This window comes from Ovis canadensis, chromosome 15, assembly GCF_042477335.2.
Source record: "Ovis canadensis isolate MfBH-ARS-UI-01 breed Bighorn chromosome 15, ARS-UI_OviCan_v2, whole genome shotgun sequence".
Classification (NCBI taxonomy): domain Eukaryota; kingdom Metazoa; phylum Chordata; class Mammalia; order Artiodactyla; family Bovidae; genus Ovis; species Ovis canadensis.
The window spans coordinates 43,625,049-43,633,202 of NC_091259.1; positions in this window are offsets into that span (position 1 = coordinate 43,625,049).

Here is an 8,154-nt window from a genome sequence, read left to right on the forward strand (position 1 = left end):
TTCAGGGTTTATAGAACCTCACGAGTAGCCTCACCCCAAAACAAAAACCTTTCAGGGAAAAAATATGGCTCCTACCATTTCCCCTGTGGTGTTCTCTATCGCTCGTAGACAATTTCTAAACCGGCGGGGCTGCTTTTAGAAAATTCTAGATAAACATTTTCCCGCTTTCTCATTCTCACTGGAATGAGTTCAGTATTGGTGTTAAATGCCAGTTAATTGGCCAGTATTGAAACTAGGGTCCACCTGAGGAAAATCTGTAAGCTTTTAACGCTGCTTTATGTGAAGCAGGAGTGACCCTCTCCAACCTCGCTTCTGGTATGTAGGTTTTGTACTTTGAGGGCCTTCAGAAAGTGAAGTCCATCTCTGCAAGAAAGCCCTGTAGCTTTTCCTTTTAAGAAATAATTTACTTTAAAAAAAAAATTGAGGTGAAATTCACACTATATAGAATCAACCATTTTAGAGTGTTCAGTTGCCTGCCTGTGTGCTAAGTCGCTTCAGTGGTGTCTGACTCTCTGTAGTGGACTGTACCCCTCCAGGCTCCTCAGTCCATGGAATTCTCCAGGCAAGAATGCTGGAGTGGGTTGCCATTTCCTTCTCCAGGAGATCTTCCTGACTTAGAGATCAAACCTGCGCCTCCTGCATTGCAGGCGGATTCTTTACTGCAGAGCCAACAGGGAAGCCTAAAGTATACAATTAAGTATCATGTAATACATAAACAATGTTGTGCAACCGTCACCTCTACCTAGTTCTAAGACATTTGTATCACCGCAAAATGATTAAGCACCTCAATATCCATTAAGAAGCCCTTCCCTCTTCTTCCTCTCCCACCAACTGCTAGTTGAGTAAGAAAGAAAGCACTGAATCTAAAGTATTAATTGGGTATTGGAGTTTATTTTTTAAAATTTATTTTAATTGGAGGCTAATTACAATATTGTATTGGTTTTGCCATACATCAACATGAATCCACCACGGGTGTACACATGTTCCCCATCCTGGACCCCCCTCCCAATTCCCTCCTCATACCATCCCTCTGGGTCATCCCAGTGCACCAGCCCTGAGCATCCTGTATCATGCATCAAACCTGGACTGGTGATTCGTTTCACATATGATATTATATATGTTTCAATGCCATTCTCCCAAATCATCTCACCCTCGCCCTCTCCCATAGAGTCCAAAAGACTATTCTATACATCTGTATCTCTTTTGCTGTCTCGCATGCAGGGTTATCATTACCATCTTTCTAAATTCCATACATATGTGTTAGTATACTGTATTGGTATTTTTCTTTCTGGCTTATTTCACTCTGTATAATAGGCTCCAGTTTCATCCAACTCATTAGAACTGATTCAAATGTATTCTTTTTAATGGCAGAGTAAAATTCTGAAAGAGATGGGCATACCAGACAACCTGACCTGCCTCTTGAGAAACTTATATGCAGGTCAGGAAGCAACAGTTAGAACTGGACATGGAACAACAGACTGGTTCCAAATAGGAAAAGGAGTACGTCAAGGCTGTATATTGTCACCCTGCTTATTTAACTTATATGCAGAGTACATCATGAGAAACACTGGGCTGGAAGAAGCACAAGCTGGAATCAAGATTGCTGGGAGAAATATCAAAACCTCAGATATGCAGATGACACCACCCTTATGGCAGAAAATGAAGAGGAACTAAAGAGCCTCTTGATGAAAGTGAAAGAGGAGAGTGGAAAAGTTGGCTTAAAGCTCAACATTCAGAAAACGAAGATCATGGCATCTGGTCCCATCACTTCCTGGGAATTAGATGGGGAAACAGTGGAAACAGTGTCAGAGTTTATTATGGGGGGCTCCAAAATCACTGCAGATGGTGATTGCAGCCATGAAATTAAAAGACACTTACTCCTTGGAAGGAAAGTTATGACCAACCTAGATAGCATATTGAAAAGCAGAGACATTACTTTGCCAACAAAGGTCTGTCTATTCAAGGCTATGGTTTTTCCAGTGGTCATGTATGGATGTCAGTTGGACTGTGAGAAAGCTGAGTGCCGAAGAATTGATGCTTTTGAAGTGTGGTGTTGAAGACTCTTGAGAGTCCCTTGGACTGCAAGGAGATCCAACCAGTCCATCCTAAAGGAGATCAGTCCTGAGTATTTTTTGGAAGGACTGATGCTAAAGCTGAAACTCCAGTACTTTGTCCACCTCATGCGAAGAGTTGACTCATTGGAAAAGACTCTGATGCTGGGAGGGATTGGGGGCAGGAGGAGAAGGGGATGACAGAGGACGAGATGGCTGGATGGCATCACTGACTTGATGGACATTAGTTTGAGTGAACTCCGGGGGTTGGTGATGGACAGGGAGGCCTGGCATGCTGCAATTCATGGGGTCGCAAAGAGTCAAACACGACTGAGCGACTGAACTGAACTGAATACTCCATTGTGTATATGTACCACAGCTTTCTTATCCATTCGTCTGCTGATGGGCATCTAGGTTGCTTCCGTGTCCTGGCTATTATAAACAGTGCTGAGATGAACATTGGGGTACACGTGTACCTTTCAATTCTGTTTTCCTCAGTGTGTATGCCCAGCAGTGTGATTGCTGGGTCATATGGCAGTTCTATTTCCAGTTTTTTAAGGAATCTCCACACTGTTCTCCATAGTGGCTGTACTAGTTTGCATCCTCATCAACAGTGTAAGAGGATTCCCTTTTCTCCGCACCCTCTCCAGCATTTATTGCTTGTAGACTTTTGGATAGCAGTCATTCTGATTGGTGTGAAATGGTACCTCATTGTGGTTTTGATTTGCATTTCTCTGATAATGAGTGATGTTGAGCAATTTTCATGTGTTCATTAGCCATCTGTATGTCTTCTTTGGAGAAATGTCTGTTTAGTTCTTTGGCCCATATTTTGGGTCATTTATTTTTCTGGAGTTGAGCTGCAGGAGTTGCTTGTATATTTTTGAGATTAATTCTTTGTCAGTTGCTTCATTTGCTATTATTTTCTCCCATTCTGAAGGCTGTCTTTTCACCTTGCTTATAGTTTTCTTTGTTGTGCAGAAGCTTTAAATTTTAATTAGATCCCATTAGTTTATTTTTGCTTTTATTTACAATATTCTGGGAGGTGGGTCATAGAGGATACTGCTGTGATTTATGTCAGAGAGTGTTTTGCCTATGTTCTCCTCTAGGAGTTTTGTAGTTTCTGGTCTTACGTTTAGATCTTTAATCCATTTTGAGTTTATTTTTGTGTATGGTCTTAGAAAGTGTTCTAGTTTCATTGTTTTACAAGTGGTTGACCAGTTTTCCCAGCACCACTTGTTAGACTGTCTTTAATCCATTGTATATTCTTGCCTCCTTTATCGAAGATAAGGTGTCCATAGGTGTATGGATTTACCTCTGGGCTTTCTATTTTGTTCCACTGGTCTATGTTTCTGTCTTTGTGCCAGTACCATACTGTCTTGATGACTGTGGCCTTGTAGTAGAGCCTGAAGTCAGGCAGCTTGATTCCTCCAGTTCCATTCTTCTTTCTCAAGATTGCTTTGGCTATTGAGGTTTTTTGTATTTCCATACAAATTGTGAAATTATTTGTTCTAGCTCTGTGAAAAATACTGTTGGTAGCTTGATAAGGATTGCATTGAATCTATAGATTGCTTTGGGTAGTATACTCATTTCCACTATATTGATTCTTCCAATCCATGAACACGGTATAATTCTCCATCTATTAGGGTCCTCTTTGATTTCTTTCACCAGTGTTTTATAGTTTTCTATATATAGGTCTTTTGTTTCTTTAGGTAGATATATTCCTAAGTATTTTATTCTTTTCTTTGCAATGGTGAATGGAATTGTTTCCTTAATTTCTCTATTTTCTCATTATTAGTGTATAGAAATGCAAGGGATTTCTCTGTGTTGATTTTATATCCTGTAAATTTACTGTATTCATTGATTAGCTTTAGTAACTTTCTGGTGGAATCTTTAGGGTTTTCTACATAGATGATCATGTCATCTGCAAACACTGAGAGTTTCCTTCTGTTTTTCCAATTTGGATTCTTTTTATTTCTTTTTCTGCTCTGATTGCTGTGGCCAAAACTTCCAAAACTATATTGAATCGTCGTGGTGAAAGTGGGAACCCTTGTCTTGTTCCTGACTTTAGGGAAAATGCTTTCAATTTTTCACCATTGAGGATAATGTTTGCTGTGTGTTGGTCATATATAGCTTTTATTATGTGTAGGTATGTTCCTTCTATTCCCACTTTCTGGAGAGTTTTTTTTTTTTTTTAATTATAAATGGATGTTCAATATTGTCGAAGGCTTTCTCTGCATCTATTGAGATAATCATATGGCTTTTATTTTCCAATTTGTTAATGAGGTGTATTACATTGATTGATTTGCAGATATTGAAGAATCCTTGCATCCCTGGGATAAAGCCCACTTGGTCATGATATATGATCTTTTTAATGTGTTGTTGGAATCTGATTGCTAGAATTTTTTTTAAGGGTTTTTGCATCTATGTTCACCAGTGATATTGGCCTGCAGTTTTCTTTTTTGTGGCATCGTTGTCAGGTTTTGTTATTAGGGCGATTGTGGCCTCATAGAATGAGTTTGGAAGTTTACCTTCCTCTGAAATTTTCTGAAAGAGTATGACTAGAATAGGTGTTAGCTCATCTCTAATTTTTTGGTAGAATTCAACCGTGAAGCTCTCTGGACCTGGGCTTTTGTTCGCTGGAAGATTTCTGATTACTGTTTCAATTTCTGTGTTTGTGATGGGTCTGGTAAGATTTTCTATTTCTTCCTGGATCAGTTTTGGAAAGTTGTACTTTTCTTAGAATTTGTCCATTTGTTCCAAGTTGTCCATTTTATTGGCATATAATTGCTGATAGTAGTCTCTTATGAGCCTTTGTATTTCTGTGTTGTCTGTTGTGATCTTTCCATTTTCATTTCTAATTTTATTGATTTGATTTTTCTCCCCTTGTTTCTTGATGAGTCTGGCTAATGGTTTGTCAATTTTATTTATCCTCTCAAAGAACCAGCTTTTGGCTTTGTTGGTTTTGCTATGGTCTCTTTCGTTTCTTTTGAATTTATTTCTGCCCTAATTTTTAAGATTTCTTTCCTTCTACTAACCCTGGGGTTCTTCATTTCTTCCTTTTCTAGTTGCTTTAGGTGTAGAGTTAGGTTATTTATTTGACTTTTTTTCTTGTTTCTTGAGGTATGCATATATTGCTATGAACCTTCCCCTTAGCACTGCTTTTACAGTGTCCCACAGGTTTTGGGTTGTTGTGTTTTCATTTTCATTCATTTCTATGCATATTTTGATTTCTTTTTTGATTTCTTCTGTGATTTGTTGGTTATTCAGCAGCGTGTTGTTCAGCCTCCATATATTGGAATTTTTAATAGTTTTTCTCCTGTAATTGAGGTCTAGTCTAACTGTATTGTGGTCAGAAAAGATGCTTGGAATGATTTCAATTTTTTTGAATTTACCAAGGCTAGATTTATGGCCCAGGATGTGATCTATCCTGGAGAAGGTTCAATGTGCGCTTGAGAAAAAGGTGAAATTCATTGTTTTACAGATATCAATTAGGTCTAACTGGTCTATTATATCATTTAGAGTTTGTGTTTCCTTGTTAATTTTCTGTTTAGTTGATCTATCCATAGGTGTGAGTGGGGCATTAAAGTCTCCCACTATTATTGTGTTATTGTTAATTTCCCCTTTCATACTTGTTAGCATTTGTCTTACATATTGCAGTGCTCCTATGCTGGGTGCATATATATTTATAATTGTTATATCTTCTTCTTAGATTGATCATTTGATCATTATGTAGTGTCCTTCTTTGTCTCCTTTCACAGCCTTTGCTTTAAAGTCTATTTTATCTGATATGAGTATTGCTACTCCTGCTTTCTTTTGGTCTCTATTTGCGTGGAATATCTTTTCCTAGCCCTTCACTTTCAGTCTGTACGTGTCCCTTGTTTTGAGGTGGGTCTCTTGCACACAACATATATAGGGGTCTTGTTTTTGTATCCATTCAGCCAGTCTTTGTCTTTTGGTTGCGGCAGTCAACCCATTTACGTTTAAGGTTATTATTGATAAGTATGATCCCGTTGCCATTTACTTTATTGTTTTGGGTTCGAGTTTATACGCCTTTTTTGTGTTTTCTGTCTAGAGAAGATCCTTTAGCATTTGTTGGAGAGCTGGTTTGGTGGTGCTGAATTCTCTCAGCTTTTGCTTGTCTGTAAAGCTTTTGATTTCTCCTTCATATTTGAATGAGATCCTTGCTTGGTACAGTAATCTGGGTACAGTTCCACCATCCAGAACACACAAAGAGATTCAGAGTTGGGTAGAGAAGAGAAGGAGGAGGGAGGAGACAGAGGCGACCTGATGGAGAAAAAGGAGAGTCCAAAGGGGGAGAGAGTAGTCAAGCCAGTAATTTCGCTCCCAAGTAAAAACGGGTACTGAAGATTGGGTTCTTTATGGTACAAAATTGATAACAAATACCAAAAAGCAAAGATTAAAAATCTAGAGTAGAGGTTGGATTTTCAAAAAACACAGTATTAGAGAAAAAAAAAACCCAAAGATACAAAAATTATAAAATATATATATATGAAGTTTGCTTTAAAAAATAGGGCTTCTGTTTTTTTGCAAAGTAATAGTAGGTTATAAACATGAAAATTAAAAGAGTAATAGAGGACTTAAAAATTGAAAAAAAATAAAGAATGATAGTAAAAATAGTAAAAATATATCTAGGACTTTCTCTGGTGTTGTTGTGGCCAGTGTGGGGTCAGTTCATTTTCAGATAGTTCCTTGATCCAGCTTATATTTCTCAAGATCTATAGGCCCCTTCCTATGTAGTCGGTACTAACTACAGGGTTTTAATCTATTGCACCTGTCACTTCTGAGGAGGTTCCCTCTGTTTTAGCTTTTTCTGTTTGCTGGTCTCTTCAGTGTCTAATTTCCACCCTGATACAAGGGGGCGGTGGTGGACACTTTTTTTAGGCTCACTTGTTCAGTCGTACTTAGGGAGGGAGGGACGATGCAAACAAATAACACTGGTGTGTGCTTGCAGTGTCTCAGCCACACTGGGTTTGCCCCCCCCCCCCCCCCCCCCCCCCCGCTCACGGTGTGTGTGCTTTCCCTGTCTACACTGCTTAGGTTGCTCTGCCAGGAACTGTCTGAGGCCCGCCCTGGGTTGTATGCACTTCCCAGGTCTAAGCCACTCAGGTTCAGGTACTTGGGTAGTCCTCAGAGGTGTAGACTCGGTTGGGCCTGCGTTTTGTGCCCTTCCAGGTCTGATCAGCTCAGGTGACCAGGTGTTTGGTGAGTGCAGTCGCTGTGACTTATTGCCTCCCTGGACCCGCTGCTCGGTTTTCTGGGTATACAACTGGAGTACCTTCTCAGGCAGATGTTGACCGTCCAGAATCCCAAGAAGTCTTAGCAATGAAGCCTGCTTGCAGTTTGGTAGATAATGCCTGTCTGGGGCCGCGATTGCCCCCTTCCGGCTCTGGCTGCCTGTCACCAGAGGGGAATGGTCTGCAACTGGCTAGCTCTCCTCAGTCCTGTGTTCTGTGAGTGGGCCTGATGGTGTCTTAGATTAGGGCTTTTCGAGTAGCCCTAGTCAGTGCTTTGTTCTGTGAGCGGGCCTGGCGGTGTCTTAGGTTAGGGCTTTTTGCGTGGTAGCTATCCCACAGTCTGCTTTGCTAGCCCAAGTTAGTTCCCTCAGATTGCCCTCAGGGCATTTAGGCCTGGTCCTTATTCTAAGCAATGCAGCCCGTGCCTCCCTGCCCAGCCCCTGCTTGATAGTGGCGGATGCAGACGTCTGCGCTGCTTCTCTGCTGGGGGGAGGTTACTGCTGGGCACATAATCTATGGGTTTTCATTATTTATATTTTTCCTCCTGGTTATGTTGCCCTCTGTGGTTCCAAGGCTCTCCACAGACTCAGCAGTGAGTGTTTCCTGGTATTTGGAAACTTCTCTCTTTTTTAAGACTCCCTTCCCCGGACAGAGGTCCGTCCCTACCTCTTTCATCTCTCTTTTTGTCTTTTATATTTTTTCCTACCTCCTGTCGAAGACAACGGGCTGCTTTTCTGGGTGCCTGATGTCCTCTGCCAGCATTCAGAAGTTGTTTTTTGGAATTTACTCAGTGTTCCAATGTTCTTTTGATGAATTTGCGGGGGAAAAAGTGATCTCCCCATCCTATT